A 23,862-nucleotide genomic window follows, 5' to 3' on the forward strand; every position below is an offset into this window, starting at 1 on the left:
TGTTGAGTGGTCAGTTGAATTCTTAAGTTTTTATTGCTGTGGTTTCAAAATCAATATCCCCCCCCCCCCCGCATATCTGTTATGTCACTAATCTCCAGTGTGTTTTATATATTTGAGATTGTAGTTTTTCATTTCTGAAATTCACCTTGAGTGTTTTTTTTTTAAATTTCAATTCTCCTTTAAACTTTGAACACACACACACACACAAACAGTTTAATACCCCCTTTAAATAACTATATCCGTTGATTTTAACAGCTATGCTAACCTGGATTGGTTTCTCTCTCATTCACACAATCACATGTTATGATTTACTACTTTTTAACATGTCTGTTAATTTTTGATTGTGTGACAGGCATTAGTGAATTTTTAGTTTGTTGAATGCTAAGTATTTTTGAATTCCTACAAATTTTCTTAACTTTTGTCCTGCAGCACTTAGGTTACTTAGAAATAGTTTGATCTTTTGAGTCTTAGTTTGATCTTGTCAAGTGGAATCTGTGCAGTGTTTAGTCTGTCATTATTCTTCACTACTGAGGAGCTGCTGTGTGTGTAATTTATCTAATGCTCTAAATCTTGATGAATCCCAGTTTAACTGGTGGTCTTTCCTCTGGCTTCTGGCTGTTTTGCTGGTAGTCTTGGGTATTTCTTGGCTTCTGCTGCATCACCTTTAGGGGGCTCTTCCTTTGTGTATGTGAGCCTCTGTGTCCAGATTTCTCCATTTATAAGAACACTAGTCAGATTGGCCTAGTGCCTAACCTAATGACCTCATCTTAATTAATTATATCTTCAGCTAAACAATTTCCAAATAAGGTCACATTCTGGGGTCCTGGGGCTAGGAGTTCAACAAGTGAGAGAACATTATTCAACCTGAAACTCCCTTACACACCAGTGGTGTTTCCTGGTGCCTCTTCTCTTTGTTTTTGGACACTTAACTCATTGTCTTCTTTCAGCTTGCAGTGCTCCTTTTCTCTTTTTCTTTTTTCTGTTTATCTTACTTAAAAGCCACTTAGTAATCAGAAGTAATCAGTAGAAGGTTTTTGAAAGTGTGGCTTTTATTAAAAGCATCTATGTGGCTATTTCCTGTATATACTTGCAACATTTTTGAGGAAGCGAGAAGGTTTGTTTTTGGTATTTTGCCCCAGTTTGTTGCCCCCTGTATACCTGTAATACTTAGTAGCTGATGGTTACTTGAATTGAATCCATAAAAGAGTGTGTGACCAGACAAGTTGTGTAGGAATGGGACATATTAAGAATGATAAATAACACTAGAGAGGATTGGCGGTTTTAAGAATCTGGAGCCAGGGAATTTATTTTTAAATAAGGCATGCCTTAATTTTAAAGTTTGCCTACTAATTTTAGAATTCTTCACTGGGTGTTGGAAATTGACCTGTGATAATTTCATAATTTTGCTTCTACCCTCATGGACCAGACTGAAGAGTTATAAGGTAGAAGAATAAAGAAGATGTATAGAAAGAGTTTTCTTAAGGAATCCTATGGAACTTAGAAAACATTTATCATGCAGGGTAGAGGATGAATAAAACAAGAAGTGATGCCTAGATGAATGGAATTACATTGTTAGTAGAAATGGGAAGTCAGGTAAAGCCACTCTTTTTTGGCTTTGCGGGGCAAGATGAATTAGTTTGCTTCTAGATAAGATGGGTAGAACATCCATGTATAAATTACAGATTGGCCATTCAGTTCTTAATTTTCTGTAATCAGCAGTGTTGGTCTTGCTTTGCATGAGCAATTAGTTGGGTAGAAAAGCTGATGGTAGACAAGAGAGGGATTTTTTTGGGCAGGTGGTATACTGAAAATGTTGAAGAGCCAAAGTTTTCGGAGAACGAAGCAGATGCATATTCATTTTCAAATGATCATTTCCTACAAAATGAGGAAACTGGGTCACAGAGAACGGCCTCCAAAAACAGCTAGTAAGTAATAGAGCCAGAGTTCAGACCTAGACAGTATGGCACCAGAGTCTGTACTCTTAGGCTCTGTTTCTGCTGCCTCTAATATTTTTCAACTTATACAACTTATGGAATGCATACTGAAAATGTTGTAATTTACTCTCAGTTAATAACTAAGGGATGTTTTGTTAAATGTCAGAAAGTACAGACCATGATCAGATATTATGGAAGATAAACACAGCAAGTATTTGTTGAGCATTTATTGTGTCAGGTCTTTCCTTTTGGCTGGGGATCTAGTAGTCAATAAGAGATAGTTCTTGGTTTTGTGGACCTTATTTTCTGATGAAGTGAGATACACAGTAAATATCTAAAAAAGTAGATATTTGAGGGAGAGGCAGTTATTACTAGGAAGGTTTGGGATGGTCATTCCAAAGACAAAGTTGGGAATTTAGCACTCTGTTTTTAACAGTATTAGGAGTTTTAACATTCTTATTATAATTCACTTTGGGGGTAAGTATATATATTTTTGGTGTGTGCTGGGGGTTGGACCTAGTTCCTTGTGCATGCTGGGCAAGTGATGTATCACTGAGCTCCTAAGAATACTTTTCTTTTAATATAGTAAGTAGATTTTGCTTCCAGAGTGTCTTAGGCATTAAGAAAAGAATGTAGTGGGAACACTGACTCTATTTTAAATGTTCAACTCTAGAATGAAAATAAAGCCAATTAAGACCTTTAAATCTCTCTCTCTCTCTCTCTCTCTCTCTCTCTCTCTCTCTCTCTCTCTCTCTCACACACATACACACACACACACACACACACACACACACACACACACACACGTCAGGGTGCCTCAAACTAATTTGGCTTCCTTGAAATCCTCAAGATCCCAAATCCACCCTTTGCCTCTTTCTGTAAAGAAAGTTTTATGGGAATACAGCTATACTTGTTGGTTATGTATTATCTGTAGCTGCTTTGTGTTACAAGGGCAGAATTCATTAATGGCAGAAAGTATATGCTCTGCAAAGTCTAAAACACACTCTGGCCCTTTAAAAAAAGTTTGCTGGCCCTTGTTCAAGATATTGCCAACCATTATGCTCAAGGATATGAGTCAGTTTCAGATCTAGAAAGTAAAATTTGATCTGAGTAACTAAATAGAACTGATAGGCGGTCAGAACTTTAGAGGGGAGTGGATAATTCCCACCCTCTAGGTATGGGATCACTATGGTGGAAGAGCTTACATAATCTTTCCTTGAGGTGTGGAACCTGTTGTACTATATAAGAGAATGTATTATTGGTGTTTTCTAATATGTGACTTGTGTATAGTGATAGTGTATGTGTATATAAACTAGACAGTGAAAATTACTCCTTTTTTCTTAAGCCAGGCTTGAGAGGCGTGATTTCAAAGAGATGCTAAGAGTCTCCCTTTCAAAGAAATGTTAAGCAATGGATTTTTTCCCCCAAGTATCCCCTTCTGCTAATAACTTAAAATATGTGTTGTGTTTTAGGTTATATTTTCTTAGATTGTGACCCTTAAGCTGCCTTCTTCCCAGAAATGGAAAGAGTAGGGATTGTCCAGTTTGGTGTGTGTTGAATACAAGGTTAATTCAAGATATTTTGGAAAGAATTTTAATAGATTTTTCTTGTCAGTTGATGGGTTAGCAGCGTTTGTTCTAAGTTTTAAAATTATTTTTTCATGCTAAATATTAGAATACTTTCATACTATATGGTTACTGTTTTAAATTTTAGTATATCTTGTTCTGGGGGAATGGTCCATAATCAGAATTACCTGGGAAACCTCAGAAAAATGTGACCATATGGTCTGTTTTAGAGCCAGCAAGTCCAAAACTCCGGGGATCATGGTGTGATTGATGTTTTTAGAAGCTCTCCAACTGAGCTGTGGAGTAGGTGGCGTTTTTTATAACATAACTTTGTTTTTGTAATGAAAATTGGTGATAAAATAGAAAAATTTAATATGAATAATATAGACATGTTTATGCTTCAAATATAGGTTATGATTTATGCTGAAACAATTTGTATACTGAGAGTTTTTGAATTCAACTATTGAATGAAGGAAGGAAATACATAAATTCTGGATTGTATAATTTGAAGCTTCATACCAAATCTCTCAATTTTTCTTTTTCCTTTTCACTTTATACTTTGGGATCTCTTCTTGAAGAAATAAACTACCCACTTAAAACCAAAAGCATGTTACTTAAATTTTGGGAGGTGATTTTGTATTAGTTGAAGTTGTTTTTGAGGGGTTGAGAAATAATAATTCTATTAGGTATTGTTTCTAGGTAGACATTAATTTCTGTATTCATTAAAGTAGGCAAACTGGTATAGCAAATATACCTAACATGTCAGTCTTTCTAACATAATAGTCCATTGGTTGTTATTGAAGATGATAGTCATGCTTTATACAGTTACTCAGAGACTAAACTGGACATTTTTCCTATCTTAACCCATTTTCTTCCATTATTCCAGATGTGGAGCACCTATAAGAACTTTATATGACATTATTTACTAATAAGAATATAAGTATGTTATAATGCTAACTGTAATAGTATTAATGTAATACATAGAAGATCTAGATTATGATTTCCTATTTTTAATTCACCTATGTCAGTTTTATTGAAATATTTGCAGAATTGAAAACTTGAGACTTAATGTATTAACTATAAGTGTCCTTTAACTAATAAAGTGTTGTTCTAGATTTTGGCATTCAGTTGTTAAATGGAGAAAGAACTGAGTGATGTACACAGGAGATTTTTATGAGTCAGGCTCAATAATGCTACATTTTACTTCTGTTGACATTCCATTGGTTAAATCTTAGTCACATGGCCATGCTAACTGCAAAGGAGACTGGGAATGTAGTCTAGTTGGCCCAGTGAATAAAAAGAAATGCCTTTGGCTATCAATTAGCAAGCTCTTCAGGTGGTAGAGTAGTCACCATAAACATCATCAGCAGGACACTGACTTATCTGTAGTTAGCATATTTCTTTCTTTCGTGTTCCTTATCTGATTTGTCCATATTTTTTGCAGTTATTCCCCCCCCACATATTATATTTTTGGGAGGTGTCTCCCATTGCTCATTTACATGTACAGTCAAATACCTTGGGTACAGAGATTCATCCCTGGCTAACTTGGGCTAAAAATGAATTAAATGGTCAATTGTAAATTACTCCATAGAACAGATTAGATAGCTGGAGACTATGCTAGAAAAATAAGTAGGGTCCTACCACAGTTTGAATCTTAAAAGTCTTCCACAGGTCCATGAGGTGAAGACTTACTCTCCAGGAGGGGCTGTTGGGAGGTTGTGGAAACTTGAAAATTGGGGCCTAGTGGAAATTCTTCAGGTCATTGGAGGCATGTCCTTGTAGGGGGTTGTGGGACCCTGGTCTCTTCTCTATTTTGTTTTCTGGCCGTTAGCCACCTTCCTATCATGATGAGCCACCACAGGCTCAAAGCACTAGGGTCAATTGAACACAGACTAAACCTCTAAGATTATGAGTCAGTAACAACCCCTTTCTCTTTAGAAGTCCTTGTAGTGAAGGAAAACTGACTAACACAGGACCGAAGTGCCAGGCAACTGGGGATACAGCTAGGATTGACATAGGATCAGTCTTCTTGGGATGACACATCTGGCATTTTGACTGGGAATGCTGTGTGAGCCTCAGCTTTCCTCTCTGCACTGTGAATATCCTTTGTCTCTGTGTCTTGCAAGAGTCACTGCTTACAGTTTTAAACTCTGAGCAGAAGAATGTGACTGTCCATGCTTTGGTCTATAGCAAAGCCCTTCTTCGCAAGGGGTCAGGAAGAGGAGATTTTTGTTATTTTTGAGAGCACAGCAGAGTTTTGGGTGGAGAGAACAGTTGTGCCCTGGCACTGTTTAACTTTTATGGCGGGAGGCATGGCTCGTTTTTTTTTTTGTTGTTGTTGTTATTATTTTGCCTTCTATGATTTCTGTGTGAAGGGTGTGCAGATATCAAATGGCCAAAAATAACAGATGCCTACTTGAGAGCCTTTTTAATCAGAAGTATGTTATGGTGAGATGGGAGGCCATGTGTACAGTCTTGATTTTTGCCACTGATTTTTGGACAAATTGTTAAGCAACTCTGAATTGCACTTGCCTCCTTTGTAGAGTGAGGTGGGGGAACTGTGGATGTCTGGTAATGTCTGTTCATTCACTAACTCGTTAATAAATATCTAGTGAGTATCTTTTATGTGTTGATATAAAAGGGTATGACACCTTTGCTTTTGCATAGTTGGGTGGGAGAGCAGAGAAATCATTCTCTTGCATGGTAATTATAAAGTGTTCAGATAGTTCCCCACAAGGTGTAGGAGCTTGGGAGGAATCTCTCACCAGTTTTAGGGGCAGTGTTAGGGGCAGAGATTTAGTGATCACTCTTCACTTCTTCTCTCACTCATTAAGTGTCTATTTGAAACATTTATATTGTACTTATAAGAACACAAAAATAAATAAGACCAGACCTTTCCTCCAGGGCATCAGATTTAAGAGCCAGCGTGCTTGCTCTGGGGAGCTGGGAACACAATGCTAAGGGAAGGATAAAACAGATTCCCTGTAAGATTCTTGGAAGGGTTATTAGATCTTGATCTGGGTCTAGAGGTTTAAGTTCAAGGTTTCTAGGGGTTGGGAAGGGGGAGATGATGCCATCCTACCCTGGTCTTATTTTTCCTGTTTCATTTTCTTTTAGAAGACTCATCTTTTATATTAGTCACATTCACTTGTTTATTGTCTAATGATTCTCCACAGAAAGGAGAAGAGCACAGCAGAGTTTTGGGTGGAGAGAACAGTTGTGCCCTGGCAATGTTTAAGAATGACGAGGAGGTCAGTGCAGCCGAGGGAAAGAATGTCCTGGGGGGTGGACTGGAGAGAAATGGTGGGAAATGAGGTGACAGAGGTATAAATATTTAGCCCAGAAGCTCTGAATGTTCAAACTGTTGATGATCTTGAGAGATTTTTAAGAACATGAACTTTGGCACCAGTGAACTGAACTCATGGAGACTAGGTTAAGAGATCCCTCCTCCCTCACTTTCTCTCACCTCTTCTCCTTTTCTGGATTAAGATCTTGACAGAACATGAAAGTAAGCAATGATTTGTGAGATATTCCAGAGGCCAAAGTCTCAGAATGAAGTTAGATTGGTGTGTGTGTGTGTGTGTGTGTGTGTGTGTGTGTGTGTGTGTGTGTGTGTTTTGGGGGGTGAGGGTGTTGGGGAGATGAATAAACCCAGGCAGTTTTTAGCTTGAGCGGATGGATGGGTGGAGATCCTGCTTATAGAACTGGGTCAAACTTGGCACTTCTGCCTGCTCCCAAGCCTGTGCAGACACAGTTAAATATAGCATGCTGTGCTTTCCAACTGAGACTGCAGTTAGCTTTGGAATCTTTTCTATAACTGAGTACTCCAGACAGCCACTGCCAGTCTATTGAGTTTGTACTGGAGAGGAAACCTATTTGCCTTGCCTGATGAAAATGGGGATGGGGAAGGGGGAGATGATGCCACCCTACCCCAGTCTTATATTCCTGTTTCATTTTCTTCAGAACACTCATCACAGTCACATTCACTTGTTTATTGAATTAAAGTACAAACTCTAGGCCTAAGACTCTAGTCATTACCTTTGCATTTATGTCCTTAATGCTGAGACCATTGTCTAGAACACTGTCCAGTAGTGAGATAAGCCACTTACATAATTTAAAATATAATAGCAATCATATTTTAAGTTTTTTTTAAAAAGAAAAGATTAGTTTTAGTAGTATGTTGTTTTTCCCAGTATGTTTAAAATGTTATTTCAACTTCTAAGCCAAATTTTTAAATATTAATAAAATATTTCTTTTTTAAATTTACATATTTTTATCTTTATTTATTTTTATGTGGTGCCGAGGATCAAACCCAGTGCCTCACACATGCAAGGCTGTACTACTGAGCTACAGCCCCAGTCCTGAAATATTTGCTTTTATAGCACATTCTGAGTATCCACTTTTCAGGCACTCAGTAGTCACATGACTGTTGGCCCCTGCATCCAGACTGTGCAGGTTGAAAACTGAGCATGGACTCAGTATTTGTTTAATAAATAAATGAGCAAATTAGAAGAAGGGTTTATTGTAAAAGATTGCCTGTGGAATTGAAGAAGGAGTTTGCTTTCACTGTGAGGCAACTGAGCATATTTATGTATTTAAGAAAAAACTAGTAGAGGGGGAGAGAGGGCAGGGTGGGGGGAGGTGAGAGCTACCTGTTCTCTTCTACTTTGAAGAAAATATTCCTCAGTTTTATCTTAATAGAATCAAATCCAGTCTGTTGAGCTTAAATTTCTCATTGACTTTTGTTATAACTATTCCTTCTCATTGTTTACTGGCTATTAGGTGGTTAAAGGCCATTTAAAAATCTTCAAGTTTGGTAATAGGTAGAGTATGTGTTTTAGCATGTGCAAGGCCCTGGGTTCAGATCCCATGCACATGCAACCCCAACAAAGTCTCTTTTTAGGTGGTAACTAAGAAAAGTGTTATTGGCAAGTACTAATATTTTTGATATTTTTATTTTAGTATCATTCAGTTAATATTTTCTGTATTAAGAATTATTGAATCCATTTTTAGCATTATGATTATGTTTTAAATTATATAAAATTATGTACGGTACATAATCTGACTATAAAGTGAGCTTATTTCCTCAAAATTATTCCTCAGTGTATGCATACTTGAGTCCTTAAAAGAGTATCTTTCATAGACTTTCATATTATGGGATGTTTTGACATTGCTCTACTTTGAATAATAAAGTTCTGTGTGAGGATGACAGACACAGGCTCGAAGCAACCTTCCTTTAGCATTGTGTTCTCAGCTGTGGGAAGGATGGAGCGACCTTTTTCAATAGTAGTTTTGGAAGCTTATAGAGGCATTTGATGGCATGGCTTTGTAAAAGATGAAGCAAAGAAATTTAACAAGTCTGGTCAGTTCACTTTCATAGCATTTATTCATCTATCTCTTTGCTTTCTGATAGTGACCTCCTAGGGGTTCTCATAGTACCATGGTCAGGCTGCTGAAGTAAGCCTCTCATTCATCTCTGTTGGTTGTCTCTCCTGGTCCAGTCCATTTTACATATTGTTTCTATTATTTTGATGGGTCAGGTACCATTTTAAATTTTAACTCTAATTTTCTTAATATTCTTAAGGTTTAAGTTCTGCAGATATAGGGAGGCACAGGTCAGTGGACATGTCACACAGTAAGTGGATAACTAGTAAGTTACACATTGAATCCAGCCACACCAGTGTTTATTGCTATAATTACAAATGCAAATGAAATTGTGTTTCTCCTTGTGTACCTTCCTTGACACCTTATTTGCTTGTTATACAAAATCCACACTCCTTAGTTTGTTTCTCTTAAGACTCTTTGGGCCCAGCCTGCCTTTCTAGCCCTGACCTGCAATGCATCTCTCTCTGTATTCTGTTCTTCAGTTGAACTTAGGTAACATTTAAGATGCTCTTTGACGGAGAAGTGGGAGTCAGGCAAAGCAATAAGGGAAAAATATTAAAGGCAAAGAGTGCAAGAGTATGGGGGAGTTGTGGATGAGCTGGGCCCGAGAAGAAGGAGGCTGCAAGTGCAGATGCAGGTTGAGGCCAGATTATGGCACACTTATAGTCCTGTTGTCTTCCATAGGACATTTTTGCAAGCAGACCACATGATTTGTTCCAATTTTTTTTTTAATGGTCTTTCTAAAATTTGATTTAAAGTTCATTTTTTTTTTTTTCTGACTCCCTTGTTTAATTCCATTCTTCTTTGGTCAAAGCCACCCAGTTGTTTATTTTCACTCAAATCCAAGCAGGTTGTACTTGGAAAGGACAAGCTGTCTTTTGGCGCCACGTGTCTTTCCTGCTAATTCGGTTTGTCTTTATTCCTTAGTAGGGATTCACCAGTTTTGTCTCTTAGGAGGCATTGCTAATGTTCCTTGAGCACTTTCACACTTGTCTTTGAGGCATAGATCAAAGTACTAGTGAGGCCTGTTTCTGGAGATAGAAAACTGCTCTGTCTTCTGGTGATACTGTTGGGCATACAGTGTGGACATGGGCCACTGCAGTGGAGCTCTTTACCTTGGTGTCTTTTTATATAAAATGTAACAAATTCTGTAATAATATCTAATTCATGGTGTATTTGTCCATAAAAGGGCATACTGACAGTTGGTGGAATAACTACCCATAGATTTTCTTGTAAAGAGAATTAAGAACCTGTTTTATCCTCAGTAATATCATTTATTGAGGATAGTCTTTCTGGTTTGGAAAATTTGCTTGTTTGAGAGGTAAAAATGAAATCTAATTGTTATTTATTTTTTGACTACTAGTAAGTTTGAAGGGTTTCTCATACACTTTTGATTTATGAGAATTGCATCTTTTACATGCATGGGGTGGAAAATAAGACAAGTGTTTTAAATCATTATTATTAGCTTGTTTCATATGTTTAGGATTATTATATCACCCTTTGGATTGTAATATTTTCTAGGCTGTTCTGATTTGGTATAGAATTAAGGTACAAAGTCCCTCTCCCCACCAACCCCCCCGTAGTGGAAATTGAACCCAGGGGCACCATACATGTTAGACAAGCAGTCTACCACTGAGCTGCATCCCCAGACTCAGCACCCCCTCTTTTTTAAATTTTTAGATATAGATGGACATAATATCTTTATTTATTTATGTGTTTATTTTTTTTAAATGTGGTGCTGGGGATTCAATGCAGTGTCTCACATTTGCTAGGCAAGCACTCTACCACTGAGTCACAACCCCAGCTCTCAGCCCTTTTAAAAAAGTGTTTTGAGGCAAGATCTTACTAAATTGCCCAGGCCGACTTTGAACTTGAGATCCTCCTGCCTCAGCTTCCCAAGTTGCTACACACACACACACACACTTTTTTTTTTTTTTGTGGTACAGGGATTGGGCCCAGGGACTTGCGCATGCTAGGATTACAGGCATATACCACCATGTCTGGCTTGTTAACTACTCTTACATAGAATATACGGGAGAGGGAAAAACAAAGAGGTTTATGTTTAATTGCTACATAAATATGCTTTTAATGAAGGGCTACGTTTTACTAAATTTTATAACCATTGAATAATTACTCTGTGCTAAACTTTTAAGTTATCTTGGGTCAGATAAATATCTTGTCTTTTGAGTGTTTTGTAATGGAAAATTTCTGTAAATATAGAGTGTTTTAATTGGAATCATGGAGCCAAATGATTGCCTTATTGAATAATTTTAAGTATTATGCTGCAATTCAATATAGATATCCAAGTACTTTACTAGGCTTAAAAATATCCTGTGTATATAACAGCTGTTTGGCTAGAACTAAAAAAGATTGAGGAACATGTATATTGTTCCCCTATTTTTCTCCCTGGAATGGGAGGAGGGGGATAAAGATTTTTTAGAAAAGTTTTTTCCTCAGTTGCTGTTGCAGAGCTTGCTTTAGAAGAAGGCAGAGGTGAAGATCAGGGAAGGTTTGAGACAGCTTTCTTTCCAAAGAAACTTTTGAGTGCCTGAAACTTAGGTGAATCTTTAGACGTCTTAACATTTCCTTTCAGGGCTTAGACGAAGGCTCAGTGGCTACGGTAGGTAGCATTTCTGTTCAGTCCCAGCTGCCTTTGTGTGTGTGTATGTGTGTGTTCTCTTCTCTCCAGAGGGAAAAACAGCTAAGCAGCCAACTTTTAGCTTTTTAATGGCTTCATAATATTTCAGTTTTTAGATGGGTTTTAGTATGTCGGTTTCTTTCCTTTGATACTTTAAAGGTACTAGGAAGGCACCTTTAGTGAGCTTGTAGGTTCTGACAAAGTTATCGTCAACAGATATGAAGAAAAATCTGAGGGTTGGAGAGGCAACTCTGAGTATTCATTCATTCATTCATTTATTTTAAAGTATATATGGGGCTGGATAATGCACAGTAGTTGTAGCTCAGCACTTAGTTAGCATGTGTGAGGCACTGGGTTCGTTCCCCAGCACCACATTAAAAAAATTAATTAAATAAAGGTATTATGTCCATCTACAGCTTAAAAAAATTTTAAAGTATATATGTGTGTGTGTCTGTATCATATATGATATACACACACATTTGCATGTATGTAAATAAGTCTGTACATATACAAGCGTGCATCACATGTATGTGTATAACAAAATCTTTTCGGTAAGTGATATTTTGCTTTGTGTTTAAAATTTTTTTGTGAAAAAATGAACGTAAGTTGGAATCCCAACTACCTTTATATATATATATTTTTAAGTCCTAAAAAATTCCCCCCCCCCCCCCCCCCCGGTATACAACCTTTTCTGTCCCCTAGCAAACTGTCTGTAACATTTTCCATCCATGGCAGTTAAAGGAAAGGAGTATTTGGATTTCTGTGAGCAAATGTGATGATGAGTTGTCATGTGTCGTATACTGAGGAAGCTGACTTGGTTTGTCACTATGCTGCATTGATGCTGGTGCTATGGCAAGCAAGAGATGCTTTTAAATTCTACCCAGTGTATTTCTATATAGCAAACTAAGTTTGCCAGATGGGTTTCTTGTTTTACCTCTTTTATAAATTTGCATGTTGCAGAGGACTCAGCTGCAAAAAGCAGCCCCAAGACCTATAAGTTACACCATCTAGACTGTTCCAGGGCTCTCCCATAACTGTCCAGTGTCCCACAGTTGACTGTGCTCTGGGAGGAAGTAAATGAAGACCCAATTTTCTGACTAAAAGTGATATTTTCTTCAATGTACTTGTCATGTTAGTGACAGTTCTGCTGACATTTAACTCTTTCATGTGCTGACAACTATTACTACTCTATCTCAGGTGCCTGTAGTTGCTAAATCATAGGGAAGAATACACCATCTGATAGATATTAATGTTTGAGACAGTTTTGAGATCAAGACTGTCTTGACAGCTTTGAACTATGTAGTAACTGGTATTATTTTCACTTCCTGAAATACCCTAGATTCTTAGGGTCTGGCTCACCATCTAGTCTGAAAGATAATACTTGCTTTAAAAAATAATTTATTATAGGGCTGGGATTGTGGCTCAGTGGTAGAGCGCTGGCCTAGCATGGATGGGGCCTGGGTTCGATCCTCAGCACCACATAAAAATAAAGGTATTGTGTTGTGTCCATCTATGCCTAAAAAATAAATTTAAAAAATAATTTATTATATTCAGTACAGTGCGTCAACTTGAAGGACTTGAGTAATTGTTTAAAAACTTCTGATATGCATTTATGAAAGTTAAACTTATAGAAGGCTGAGTGACTTGCAGTGAAAGTATAAATCTTTTTTAATTAAACAAGTGGTTAGCTTATAAGCAGTTTACTCAGGACCCCAATGGTTCGTTCATTTCCTTAGAATGTGTCATGGAGTAATCGTCATTGTCCTATGCAGATCTTCTAGATTCCTGAAATAGTATGTTTGTAGGCATATTTTAAGTTTAGCCTGAGTAGTTGCCTGCTGAATAAAAAATATTACTCTAGTATTCTGCTAGAAAGAAATTTATGTAATTTAAGTTCTGACTTCAGCATCGATTTTTGTATTAAGACACTGATATTACCAGAAAGGCTGTTTGAGCAACTGTTGTCTGATGGACTCTCCTTGTGTTGTTATCTGGATTCTGCTAGTCTACAAGACAGCCTTTTCTACCTCTTTCAGGACTGTCCAATGAATCATCTAAAATTAAACTTTTACCAGAATTGAGTTTGGGTGAGTGAGTTTGAGAATATCTAAATTTAAGTGTAAATTCACAAATCAAACCAGCAAGGATCATGTGACTACTGTTGTTGAAGATAACATTTTTAAAAAACTGAATTGGCCTCAAACTTAAAATGTTTGTGAGCATTTTGTTCAAGTGACCAGTATTTCAGATGATTTATTAGATAATATTATTTTCTTTCTTAGGGAATTTTTTTTAGTATACTGTTTTCAGTTTTTCAGAAATTTTGTTGCAGTGATTTAAAAATCCCCTATCAGTTAATCGTAATTGTTATAACATGTAAAGATTCTTCCATTTTGTCCAGCCTTTCTGATTCTTAAGGGCAGATTCACTTGTCTATATGTTTTCTGTGTACTACCCATTGGGTCTGTTAGATGACAGATAATTTCTGAGCTTCTTTGTATGCTGGGGCTGTTCTAATCCCTGGGAACTGACAAAGGGGTATGCTTGGCAGGTAGCATTTACCTTTTGGTAACATTGCACTAGCAAGTGGACTTATTCTAATTCAGTACCCTACACCCTTCAATTTAAAGATCCACTGATTATTATTTTAAAAATTATATTTCATTTATTGATTTTTCTGTCTTATCAAGTGGTTGGACTTTATCCCTTCAAAGATTTACTCTTGCCTTAGACTTCCTCTTAAAACATAGTGTGTTTTTGTTTATCAGTCATGTTTTTAAAGTTCTCTCCACTCCTCATTCCTAGATATGAGCGCAAAGACTGCTTGATATTTTGTTTTCTCCTAAATGGGGAAAAATATCTCTAGATTTTATTACTGTTTAAATGGCTTAAAATTATGAATACTGTAAGAAAAACAAAGTGTTTCTTTCTCCACTTGGAATTTTCACTACTGCTAATAACCCATGAAATACCAGGTGGTATTATCTGTCTTATTTATTTTTGCTGTTTAAAAATTCTGTATAATTTTATACTATGAAGGAAAACATAAATTTACCTATATTACATGTTGTACTGTGAACATTGAAATAATTTGTGGAATCCAGCAGCAATATATCTTGGTTGACTATTTTAATCTTTTCCAAATTCCAGATGCTGTTATTAAAAATAATTTCTTGGCTTTGCATTTCAGCTCTAAGAATTGGGTTAACTTCATAATTAAGAGTTAAGGTCTCATTTACTGTAATTTAGTTTTTGGGATAGTATAGTCCTTAAAAATTATAAGTGCTTGTTAAATATACAGTAAATGACTGAACACATTTGTATGGTAATCTCAAAGTATCATTCTGGTTGCTCATTAGTAACTATCTGTGTCAGTGCTTTCTCTTGAGTTTATTGTATGCAACTTTTAAGTTATACTGAGCTCTGCTTCCACTTTAGTATGCCTGTCCTTTGTGCCACCATTGTCATCTGCTTTATTTTTATGTATGTCTATAGCTCTATAGTACATTACTTTTGCTTTAAACAGTTGTCTTCTATCTTCAGTGGTTCCCCCTATATGAAAAATCCTCTGACTGCTTTTGGTGGTATATATATTTTTTTCATTGGTTATCAGTCATTTGGTTGAATGCCTCAGTGTGATTTATGTACTGTTAAGTTCCATTTCTCTATTAAGGATCACTGTTTATTCCCTTATTTTGTCTGTGTTTTCCTTTGTCTTTTAAAACATTTGGAAGAGCCATTTTTATCTGCTGGTTTTATTATTTCTTAGTCTACAAATGGATTTTTCCCCTCTGGAGTATGGGTCTTATTTCCCTACTTTTTGGCCTAGTGAAATTTCATTGGTCGTGGGCATTATGTGTACTAGGCTGTTGAGCATCTGGATTTTGTCTTCCTCTTTAAAGAGTATTTAATTGTGTCCTGATGGGCTAATTTACTTGCAGACTACCCTTTGAGGTTTGTTTCTCTCTGTTAGGAGAGCATTACTCTAGAGCCAGGTTAACCCTGCTCCTACAGCATGGGCTTTCTGGGGTCTCTGTTGGGTGTCTGTAGTATTTATCAGGGTTTCTCTATGCTACATGGTTGGAACATGTCATGTCTCCCAGGTCCGTGTGATTTCTGATAGTTGTTTAGTCCACAGTTTCCTTGTAGTTTTTCTTTGCCTGACCTCATAGGCCTTTTCCCAGGGCCTGTGCAGTTTAGCATTAAACCAAAGAACCAGGAGGATCCCTGTGTTTAAATTAATAGAACTCCTTTCTTTTCTGCTTCTCATTTGATAAGTTCAAGCCAGTAGTATCTTTTGAATTTTGTCTTCTTAACTAGTGACACTGCCATGTTTTATTTGGTTTCCCCTTCTATACAGTATACTCTGGATATGCCTCCAGATATAAAGCCAAGGTGATTGTGGCTCACTGAGATTGGTTCCTTTTTCTCAGTGGTCACAAATTTGTACTCTCTTTGTCCAGTGTCTGAAAACAGTTGTTTCATGCTTATAATTGTTTATGATGTATGAGGTAGTCTGGTACCAGAGACTATAAAGTTGTCAGAATGGAAGCCTGATATTATAGGCTTTTAAAGATACATGTTTTTATCCATATCTTATTGTTAACAATTCAGTATACTGATAAATGTTTCATACTAAAAAATCTGAGCCTTTACTTTGGTCTTTACATGAACCATTTCATCATGTCTGTACATAATTGAATATTCCGTTTTGGTAATGGGTTAAGATTGTGTGTGTGTGTGTGTGTGTGTGTGTGTGTGTGTGTGTGTGTGTGTGTTTTATAACTGTCTGTGTTCTGTAATGACATATATCACCCACTAGAGGGTAATAAGTCATTTCATTCATCCTTGTCATTAGATCACTAACCTTAGACTCTGCAAAGTCACAGTTATTACATAGTTTATTTTTAATACATGTTTTTTTAACACCAGCTCTGGAGCCAGGCATTGCGCTGTGTACTTGGCATTATCAAATCGAGTAACAGGAACTGACTGTTTATCAGTATAGTTCTAGCCTGCTCTTTATATCTAACACATGAGTCCATCATTTTAAAAACACTTTGCTCATCCTTACCGCATTCAGCTTCTCCCTCCCTCCTTTTCTCAAGTGTTTCTTCATAGTATAAAATTTTCTGATGGGCTGGGCACAGTGGCACACACCTGTAATCCCAGTGACTCAGGAGGATCACGAGTTCAAAGCCAGCCTCGGCAACTGTGAGGTGGTAACCAAGTGAGATCCTGTCTCTAAATAAAATACAAAATAGGGCTGGGGAACATGGCTTAGTGCTTTAGTGCCCCTGAGTTCAATCCCTGGCATTCCCCACCACCCAAATTTCCTGATGGATTCAGTTCATTCTTTCATTGAATAAATATTTATTGAATGCAGGCCATGTGTCAGGCACTGTTCTTAGTGCTAGTGGTAAAGCCCACTTACTCATGGGCTTAAATTCAGTCACTTTGTTAATCTCATACCTTATACAGTACAGCTGTATTTCTTTAATGTTTTTTTTCCTTCATTTTGATAACCGTTTTCTTGCCACATAAGCTTGGTTGCCCCCTTTGTTTCTTAGGGGAATTTTGTTTTAGAACCTCGGCCTCATAAGAGTTTCCATATTTGGGTACTACAATTTTAATTAACTTGAATTACTTCCATTTTTTTTGTTTGTTTTTATTTTTATTTTTAATTCTTTTTTTTTTTTTTTTTTTTTTTTTTTTTTAGTATTTCATTTAGCTGTTCCCTTTAAAGTCAGATGTGGATTAATATTATTAACCAAGGGCTGGGGTTGTGGCTCAGTGGTAGAGCACTTGCCTAGCACACGTGAGGCCGAGTTCAATCCTCAGCACCACATTAAAAAAAAAAAAAGTAAAATAAAGATTATATTGTGTCCGACTAAAAAACAAATATTTAAAAAAGGTAGACACAATATCTTAAAAAATATTATTAACAAATGATATACCCATCACCACTTAATGATGAAGAATTCAAGATGGCTAAATAGTATATATCAGACCTATGGTCTCTGACAAATTTTTTTTACAATATTTTTTTAGTTGTAGACTGACACAATTTTTATTTTATTTTAATTATTTATCGATTGATATTTATTTTTTCGTTGTAGGGGGACATAGTATCTCTATGAATTTTTATGTGATGTTGAGGATCAAACCCAGTGCCTCACTTGTGCTAGGTGAGCACTCTACCACTGAGCCTCAAACCCAGCCCTTATTTATTTATCTTTATATGGTGCTGCAAATCGAACCCACTGCTTCAATGTGCTAGGCAAGTGCTCTAACATTGAGCTATAACTCTAGCCCTCCTAGAAGTCTTTTACCAGAGATGAAATGATTTGTTAGTTTTACTCAGTGGCTACCTTTTGAGTTTTATCATGTCCCAATCTCATAGATCTGTTCAGAAATGTGTTTTTCCATAGAGTTAGTGCTCCTATGGTTTCTAGTAGTTTTCTTGCTACAATATACTATCTTGACTAGACTGAGAAAAATCACTTCATTTTTAAGTTGTTAACAATTTTAATCAATTATTAAATAAGTTAATCATGCTGTTACTGTAAAAAAAAAAATCTGTTCAGAAGGATATACAAAACAACAAATCGGACACCACATGAATACTTCTCTACAGCCTTTTATACTACTTGATAGTGACCCACAATAGTATTTGGAATTGAACTCTGATTTTTAAGATAGTTTTGAATTAAATATTATAGGTGTATCATGAAATTATTTGATGTTACAGCATGTATTGTGGTACATTTTTCACTAAAATACTAACAGCTAATTATTTGGGTGAATAAAAATTATATATAATGGTGGATGTCAGATTGACTCATATGAAAAAGGCATTTTCTAACCCAGATTCAGCCAAATATTAGCACTTTTGTATGGTTCACCCTAATACTTTATTATTTAGTCATCTCTGTCATAGGATGAAGTGAAAAATTTCCCCATAATTGAATTAAAAGAGAAGAAACTTAAGGAAAAATTAAAATATGGTGATTTGCTTAATTATAAAATCTGATTGACTGAAAGTACCAATATTAGTTTATCCTCTTGAAATATTACCATAGGAAAGAAAAGAATGAGTGGTAACTGTAAACATTTTTTGGCATCATGGGAGAAAATTGAACTTATTGTCTGAATTAATTGAGCTAAGGAGACAGTACCCATGTGGCAGACAGACATATACATAGTGTAGTTGCAAATCCCCACTAGTGCAGGGGGACTAATTGTTCTTTTATTTCATGAAAAACTCATTTTACTAACAAATTATGACAGATGGTATAGGAAACAGCTAAAAAAGTCCTAGGAGTGAAAAATATATTTATTTCTTGTTAATACACATTCACAGATTACCCACAGCAAATTAAGAAAGAACATTAGAAATTCTTTGTCACCTAGCATACCATTCTTTTTTTAAAAAAACAAATATTTATTTTTCAATTGTAGTCGGACACAATACTTCTGATTATGTATGTATGTATGTAGTTGTAGATGGACAGAACGCCTTTATTTTATTTGTTTATTTTTATTTGGTGCTGAGGCTCGAACCCAGTGCCTCATGCATGCTCCACAAGCGCTCTGCCACTGAGCTACAGCCTCAGCCCACCTTTATTTTTCTTGTTTGTTTGTTTGTTTATTTATATGTGGTACTGAGGATTGAACCTAGGGTGTCACACATGCTAGGTGAGTGCTCTACCACTGAGCCACAACCCCAGCCCCTAGCTAGCAAATCATTCTTATGCATGGAGTGTATATTGGTTTAAAAAAAAACAAAAAAACCAAAATTTAGCAAATGGGAGATTTTCAATATACCTCTGTTGATTACAGATATACAAGAGCAGAAATATAAAACACATTTAAAGAGAGAATACTTAATACAATTAATAAAACTTTGGTGAAGCTGATAACAAAGAAGAAAGCCTTCCTAGCCAATCATGAGGTGAAGGGGGAATATCCTGCTCACAGAGAAAACTTAAAGTTTAGAGGGTTTTTTTGGTTGTTGTTTTGGTTTTTTTCTGTACCTGGAATGAACTCAGGGACGCACAACCACTGAGCCATATCCCCAGCTCTTTTTTGTGTTTTATTTAGAGACAGTGTCTCACTGAGTTGCTTCAGCGCCTCGCTTTGTTGAAACTGGCTTTGAGCTCCCGATCCTCCTATCTCAGCCTCCCGAGCCACTGGGATTACAGGCATGTGCCACCGTGCTCGGCAAGATTTAGAGGATTCTACCAGTGAATCTACCACCAGAATATAATCATGACCAAAGCGTGCAGCCCAGGATTGCAAAGTTTTTTTAACATCCAGAAATCAGTATTAGTTACCACCTTAACAGAGTAAATGTGAAAAGCCTTGTCATTTTAATAGATGCAGGAAAGGGATTTAATAAATTCAGTATCCATTCATGAGGAAAAAGTCTTGGAAAACTATAAGTAGAAGGGGAACTTTGTTAATCTGATCATTATACTAGGAAACTTGAAAGCTTTCTTTCTGAGATAGGAAATAAGACGTGGGACCTATGAGTTCTGTAATCATCATCAGAGTGGAGCTTGCATCAGGTGGAAAAAGGAAAGGTAAAGAATGAAAGCGGGGGCTGGGGATCTACTCAGTTGGTAGAGTGCTTGCTTGCCTTGCATGCACAAGGCCCTGGGTTCAATCCCCAGAACCACGAAAGAAGAAGAAGGAAAAACTAAAACTGTTCAAGTGTTTAGTAGCCACATATGGCTCAGTTAGCTATATTAATAGGGCATGTAAATGTATGGTTGCAGACTGTTCTGTTGGGCAGCACTGTTCCAACTAGGTGTCCAATGTGGGTTTGTTTTGGAAGATTTGGGGTTGAGTTTGAAACTTACATGGCTACAAAAAGTCAAAATGTACTTGAAGAACAACAAAATTCTCTATTGGATATTAAAACTTCTAAAGCTATTGTGATTTAGATAGTGGTTCTTGAACAAAGAGGTTTAGGAATGTCTGTACCAGTAGAACTGAATATAACGTCAAAAAAATAAGTCTACACATAGGTGGGTACATGATTTGTGATAAAGTGGCATTGCAGAGCAGTAGAGAATGTTAACCTTTTATTGATTGATTGATTGATTAATTTTTTTAGTGGACCTTTATTTTTTTCAATGGACCTTTATTTTATTTTATTATATGTCGTGCTGAGACTCAAACCCAGGGCCTCACACATGCCAGGCAAGTGCTCTCCCACTGAGCCACTACTCCAACTCCAGTGTTAGCCTTTTCAATAATTGGTTCTCAATCAAAATTGGGTATCTACTGGAGGGAGTATGAAACTTGATTCTTACCCTACATGTATACAAAATCGAAATAGATTGCAGCAAATTCTAAAAGATATTACTTGGAATTTCTTCATGACTTTGGTGTCTGTTTAAGAGATTTTTTTTTTTTTGTTATACCAAAGTTCTAAACAAAGCAAATGTTGAGAAAAAAAATGAAGAACTTCTGTTTTCAAGGAACATCATTAAGAGTGTGACAAGGAAAGCTACTTGTGTAATTAGGTGCTCCAATCTAGACTATTGCTTCAAAAAACAAAAACTCCTAGAACTTTGTAAGAAAAAGACTGCAATTCGATAGATGAAATGGAAAAACTGTAGAGAATAGTGTCCAGGTGGCCAGTATTCATGAACAGGTGCCTATGGTTACCAGGAAAATACAAGTGAAAACCATAGTGGAATTCCACTATACACCTATCATAATGGCTGGAATTAGACTGATGATTCCAAGTGGTGAAAGAGTGGGACTGTAGGAATTTTTATAGACTATTAATGGAAAAATAGATTCATTAAAAAAAGAAAAAAAACTGGAAAAAAGAGCAGAACACCTCTGTGTATGTGTATCGAGAATTTTTAGAGAGAGAGAGAGAGAGAGAGAGAGAGAGTGTGTTTTAATATTTGTTTTTTAGTTTTCGGCGGACACAACATCTTTGTTTGTGGTGCTGAGGATCGAACCCGGGCCGCATGCACGCCAGGCGAGCGAGCTACCGCTTGAGCCACATCCCTAGCCCGAGAATTTTTTTTTTTTTTTTTTTTTTTTACTGTCAATACTCATTATTGTCTTGAGGTGGAAATAATCTAGATGTTAATCAAAAGTAGGACGAATAGCTGAGTACTGTGGCACACACCTGTAATCCTGGCAATTTGAGAGACTGAGGCAAAAGGATTGAGTTCCAAGTCTGTGCCAGCAATTTAGCAAGACCCTGTTTCAAAATCAAAACTAAAATGGCTGGGGTTGTAGCTCAGTGGTAGAGTGTGTGCCTTGCACGTGTGAGGCACTGGGTTCAATCCTCAGGACCACATAAAAATAAATAAAGGTACTGTGAATGCCTGTACCAGTAGTCCATCTACAACTAAAATAAATAAATGAATTAATAAACAAATAAAAATAAAGATATGTGTCCATCTACAACTAAAAATAATATTTTAAAAATCTGAGGTCCTTAAGACAGAGCTCTTAAAAACAGTAAAAAGATTAAAGCTGTAAATGGCAGATTACTTAACCACTCTAGATCTTAGATTTCCTATCTATAAAACAGATATTATTATAGTAACCCAATTCTATAATAATATATATTATATATAAATAAATATATATATTAAAATCTGAGATTTTTAATATATATATTTATATTTTTACCTGCTTTTTTTGTTTTTAACATACAGATTTAAAGCTCCCCACATACACTATTTTACAAATAGATTTCCTTTTTTGTTTTTGTTTTTGCTGTGACAAATATGCTTAACAACCCTGAACATATTATCAGTTATTTTCTTAGGATAAATTCCTAGATAATTTTTTTTAAATGGAACAAAGTTGTGTCACATATTGAATTGATTTGAGTGTATTTTTCATTATGAAAAATGAAATTTTTTTAAAAAAAAGTTATCCCATCTCTTTTACTTAATCAAAGAGTGCTTTTACTTAATCAAATAGTATTGATCGGGCTGGGGATGTGGCTCAAGTGGTAGCGTGCTCGCCTGGCATGCGTGCCGCCCGGGTTCGAACCTCAGCACCACATACAAACAAAGATGTTGTGTCCGCCGAAAACTAAAAAATAAATATTAAAATTCTCTCTCTCTCTCTCTCTCTCTCTCTCTCTCTCTCTCTCTCTCTCTCTCTCTCTCTCTTAAAAAAACCCAAAAAACAAATAGTATTGATCAGTTAAAAATATGCCATACTGGGGAGAGACACTGAAGTTAAGATCTGAAAGCAGTGCCAAGGGCAGGTGATAATTCAAATTAAATAGGAATGAGGGACTTGAAACTTGCATTTTAGATCATTCCAGCCATTTTTAAAGAAATACAGAGTTGCAAATGGGTAGATCAGGATAGAATGAGCTGTTAAGAAATCTGTTGGTAATCCTAAGTGAGCTATGTGGTAATGGAAATGGAAAGGAGAGGTTTTTGAGTGTCCTGTAGAAAATGGAATCAGCAAGATTGAGTGCCTATTTGCATGAGAGTGGGCTATTGGAGGAGAAAAGGAAAAAAAAAAAACATGATTCTCAGAGTTTTGATTCTGGTTAACTGGATAGGAAGTGGTGTTATTAACTATAGTAGAAAATAGAAACAGAACTTAAATTTTGGGGGAATTGGGCTTTGTTCTCTTCAGTATGCAGAGTCTATTCAGCAGCATTCAATGTACACTGCAGAAAAACAGCACCATGCCTGCCATCTTTATTGTACATTACAGTATATTTAGTGTACTTGATTATATAGTAGTTAGAGATAATATTGGTCATTTATTAATTAACAGAGCTGTACTTAACCTTCACAACAGCCTTTTCAGGTAGATAATATCAGGAAAAATGAAATGTACAAGGTCATACTGTCAGTGAATAGTGGAGCCAGAATTTCAAATCCCACAGCCTGGCTGAGAGTCTCTGCTCTTCATGGTTGGGCTGATGCTATTAGGTGTCTCTAAAATAGTAGACTTCAAGGGTATTCTGGCGCTGGACAGTATGGTCTGTTGTGTGGTGCCAGTTAGCTGGTTCATTGAGGAAGAAACAGTATTTTGGATCTGGAGTTTGTTGTTCAGAGTTTTTTTGCCTTGTCTTTTGACTGCAGTCTTCAGTCACAAGTTAGGTTGGACATAAGGAAGAAAAGTCTTTTTTCTTTTTCTTACCCTTCTTTCTTACCCTTTTTCCCCTCTTATTCCTTCTCCTTCTCTCCCACTCCCCCTAATCTTTTCCCTTAGCCAGTTACAATACTTCTGCAGACCAAAAGTATTAATATTGCATATCTACCATGGATATCATGATCCTTATTTACCTGTGGAATGGTTATTGATTGTTCTGTTTTTGTGGTGAGTT

At 36.4% G+C, this 23,862-nt stretch overlaps 1 protein-coding gene across 4 annotated transcripts in view; it reads left to right on the forward strand.

The window, feature by feature from the left end:
* Nucleotides 1-23,862, forward strand: part of Dyrk1a (dual specificity tyrosine phosphorylation regulated kinase 1A) — a 138,803-nt gene that overhangs the window by 73,426 nt on the left and 41,515 nt on the right. The window lies entirely within an intron of this gene.

The sequence above is a fragment of the Ictidomys tridecemlineatus genome, chromosome 3, assembly GCF_052094955.1.
Source record: "Ictidomys tridecemlineatus isolate mIctTri1 chromosome 3, mIctTri1.hap1, whole genome shotgun sequence".
In the NCBI taxonomy this organism is placed as follows: Eukaryota; Metazoa; Chordata; class Mammalia; order Rodentia; family Sciuridae; genus Ictidomys; species Ictidomys tridecemlineatus.